The 4,446-nt window shown below is 41.7% G+C and overlaps 1 protein-coding gene across 1 annotated transcript in view; it reads right to left on the reverse strand.

The window, feature by feature from the left end:
• The window catches only part of ZBBX (zinc finger B-box domain containing), a 106,983-nt gene that overhangs the window by 86,407 nt on the left and 16,130 nt on the right, over positions 1 to 4,446 (reverse strand). The gene's annotated exons all lie outside the window — the stretch shown is intronic.

The raw sequence follows: 4,446 nt of genomic DNA on the forward strand, positions 1-4,446 counted from the left end.
ATGCATATTTGTATGTACAATTTTTGAATAACCCATAAAACAACCAGTAGCCCAAATCAAATTTCTTGACCTGGTAAAAGCTAAATGTCGTTATCTCTGGGTAAAAAAAACGCCTTCAGTTTTACGAGTTTGTCTGTCTTTCCACATAGGTTAACACGGCACAGGCAGTTGCAAATGCACTGTTTGCCTCCCCAAATCCTCATTCATTTCCCTGAAAGGTACTTCTTCACTGACAGCTCCCAAAGTAAGGCTTTTAAAGGACATTCTTAGAAGAGTCCCCAAAGGGGGGGAAAAAAAGTTAAAAAATCTTACACTTTTCAGGCAGAACTACATGACCATGCCAGCAACATTTATGACTAATTGTGGGGAAAATTTATATTTACTTTCCAATTCTTTATGATGCTAAAATGTAATTTTTCAAATGTGCAGGTGAGGTGAATAATGTAACATACCTGAACCTCTGATGGGGCCGGGCAAGAGGGAAAGGAAGAGGAGGAAACAATGGAGTTTTACTACAAATGAGATTCCTACAGCTGCTCTGAGGCTCAGCACCCTTGACGGTGAGACCAACCGTAGTGCAAAAGGCTCAGAGCCCTCACTTTCCCCAGGTCGGCCGCGGAGAAGAATGAAGGAACATTGGCTCAAATAAGAAAGCTGGAGGGTTTGGAGAGTCGGAGTGTCTCCATCCAGGCGACCACAGCTCCTTCCACCTCTCATTCCCCTTCCCAGTGCCCACCACCATTCCCCTCTCTCTTCCTTTCCTCTTCTCTTTATAATACGTATGAAGCAGATGGGTTAGGTTGGCAAGAGTTCATCCGAGCTCTGCTGCCTTGTACTGGTGCACAGCGCACTGAACTGTGTGCAGGGGAAGCTCCTGTGATTGCAACGTGCCTGTGAGTCACTGGGGACTCTGTCAGCCCCGGCTCTGCTCCATAGGTCTGGAGCGGGACCCCAGGTCCTGGATGCTAACAAGTCCTCATGTGGTGCCCGTGCTGGGGCCACACATAGCACAAGTTTTGATTAACAAGGCACTGGGATTCAAATGACTTTCATGTTAAAAACTTAAGAAGAGGCTTTTGTGTCCACTAATTTTTAAAAATTGTGCTATAAGTCTCTGTGTAATGACACGGCTTCCTACAATAAAGTAGCCAGTTTCATCAAATGTAAAATGACAAGGACACTAAAAAAATGTTTAAAAGTATAAAAAAATTATGTAACTAAAAGAAACTTTAAAAGAAGGCTAGAATAAATATAAATAACAATATCTACAGTGCTTTGTGGGCACCTCCTCCCCATTTAAGGAGCACAGTGAGATGTGACCCTCCATTGCGTGGAACCCTCACGCCAACCCTGTCACAGTACAGTGATCACTGTGTCTTCATCCCCAAGATGAAATAACAAGGGAACATGATTGAGAATTCATCCACAGTCATACAGGCTAATGCTGGGCAGACAGGCATTCAGCCCCACAGCCTCGCTAAAAGCTCAAGCCCTTAACCAAGACACACATTACTACTCATCAAATTAACCGTCGGCCGTTCACCGAGACACTAACCATTTACAGATCCTCCTTGACTTACAGTGAGATTATTGCCCCCCAAATCGACCACACAACTAACCTACCAAACATCCTAGCTTAGCCCAGCCTGACTTAAACATGCTTAAAATACTTACATTAGCCTAAAATTGCACAAAATCATCTAACTCCTTCTTTACAATAACGTGCTAAGCATCTCGTGTTTTTTTAACCCTCATGATCACACAGTTGACAGAGAATTTGTGGCTTGCTGCCGTCACCCAGAAACACAGTTATCATGCTTCAGTTCACCAGCCCAAGAAAAATCAAAATTCAAAACTTGGAGGATGATTTGTATTGAATGCATATCACTTTGCACCGTCATAAATTCATATTGGAACCATGGTAAGCTGGGCGCCATCTGTATTGAAAAATCTTGATAAGGTCTGCAACAAAAATAAAACCTAACATGCCAAGTGACTGCCTGGTCTGGCATTGACCAAAATCCAAACACAACCAAAATATTTGGGCCCCCATAGTATTCTGAAGTTTATAAAAGGAAAAGGAAAAGTTTGCCAACTCCCCCAATTCAAAATACATTTATTTTGAATGTGATTAGCCATACAGACTGAATTATTTATTCAAGCCAAAGGAAAATACTCACTATCCCTAGAACTGTGAACTGACTAGTCCTACCCTTTTAACTGTTATTCAAGAGCTTACTTACATCTTTTAGAGAAATGGAATAAAAACGTTATTCAAAACCCACAATTTTAAGAATAAAACCCATTTAAATACTATAATTTTACACAAATATATGCTTGCTATATTGATATGGATTTCAAAATGTATTCTGAATAATTTTTACTTGACATATCTGCTATTCTTTTAATGAATTTCTCATAAATATTTGGCACTGTTTTTACAATATAACATAGAAAACTGAAAATCAGTTTGTGCATATAATCCGAAGCCAAGTTATTTGTTAACAACAGGCTTTTAATGAATGCAGCCAGAAGGATATTTGCAGACTGGAGCAGCAAAGCTGGAGATGCAGCGTAAGCTTCTATATTTTGTGATACAAGCATATTTGGATTTAAATTGGGTTAAAATGACCGCCAACTGGAAAATCTTTTCAGGCAGTTTGTGTAACTGGCAGAAACGTGTTAAAATGTAAATAAGGACTCCATCCCACCGCAGATGCTTCTTCAAAGATGGAATACCCGAGTGCAGTTTTAACACATATCTTGTTAATTTGATGAATGCCAAATCAGTTGGGCGAAGCCTTCAGGAATCATTGGAGTTTAATAAAATAATCCACACTTGCCAGATTAATATATAAGAAATCTGGAATTTGGGTACTTTATCTTTGCCATCAGTGTAAGTGAAGACATCTGCTCATAGAGAATTGCCAACAATAAAAATACAATGTAGTATCTTTTCTCTGTGTGCTGGGCGGGGTGATGGATGCGTTAACTCACGTGTCCGCAACAACCTGGAGGGAGGCACTGTTACTCTACCCTAACTTATAAATGGGAAACAGAAATGTAGAGACGTTAAATCATCTGCTAACAGTCACGTACCTATCAACAGGGAAAGCTGAGATTAAAACAATTTAATCTGTAGTGCATGTACACACACATACTTCTATGCACATTTTAATATGTTTTATGCATAAAACACCCACGTGTGTGAGTGTGCATGTGTGTGTGTGTGTGTGTATATACAAATTTACTCCAATTCTCCAGTCCTCAGAATCACTTCATGTGATGATAGCCTGAGTGTGACCACACGAGGGCCTACTGCGTTAGAGCTGACCAACTTGGAGTTACAAGCAGCTCCTTGTGTTTTTGACAACTATCGTGGAATATTATTTTTATTTCAAATCAAGGAACACACTTTCTTAAAATCTTAGCAAAATTCCTTGCAATTTAGGCCTACACCCTGGCTTCTGCCTGTACAAGATTCAGGCACATCAGCTGTCCTACAACTGGACCTACCGTCCCTCTCGTCTGCTCTCCAGTCAAGGCGAATGCTCATCATCCTGTCCAGGATACACCTCTTCTTTCCTCGCCTTCTCTCTGGAATCACAGCTCCTTTATCTCCAGGTCAAGCCCCACCCACTGGGTCACGCTGCTCAGGCTCCACGTCCTTTGCAAAGTGCCCCCCTCAAAGTGGGACTCACAGGAAACAGTGCTCCGCACATAGTTCCCACGTTAATGCTGTTCAGATCACCGACAGCCAGTCCCAACAATTCAATTAAGCCAGTAAGTTCCTTTGAGCTCTCATAATTCCAACTCAAGGAATGTTAGCATTTGTTCGTATTTTTTACGCATTTCTGAATAGTTGTAGTTTGTTAAGATTCTGTAAATTATTGTCTACCAATGTATCAAACAAGAAAATAATATGATGTAATAAAAATAGCATGATACTACCAAGAGCCATGTTTGACTTCTGCTATTCCAAGAGATACGAGGCACCACAGGCAAGATAAGGAATGTTATGGATGTGTGTGAGCAGGGGGCATCCAAGGTACATGCTGTATCCGTCCACTCATGCGAAGTTCAACACCAGGCACCACTAAACCAACGGTGTTCAAAATCAGAAGTGCAGTTGCCTTTGTGGTGGGGATTGACTGGAAGAGGCGCCCAGGGCCTCTCTGGAGTGGAAGTCACGTCCTGTGTCTTGGAGGGGCACAGGCTTGCCACCTACCATCTGATTGTGTACTAGACCCATTTCACAGAAAGCAAATTACCTCTCAGTTAAAAAGTGGACAACAACAGCAAGCGTGGACAGCTCTCCAGGAGAGTTTTATGGTAACGGGGTCAGACAGAGATTTGGAGGTTCCAAAAGAGAATTTTTAGTGGAGTTTGGGTTTTAGTTTTACACAGGAGGCCTGCAGCAGGCGTGTGCACTAACAGGCATGGGCC

The sequence above is a fragment of the Otolemur garnettii genome, unplaced genomic scaffold (assembly GCF_000181295.1).
Source record: "Otolemur garnettii isolate 467f Iridium unplaced genomic scaffold, OtoGar3 scaffold00084, whole genome shotgun sequence".
Classification (NCBI taxonomy): domain Eukaryota; kingdom Metazoa; phylum Chordata; class Mammalia; order Primates; family Galagidae; genus Otolemur; species Otolemur garnettii.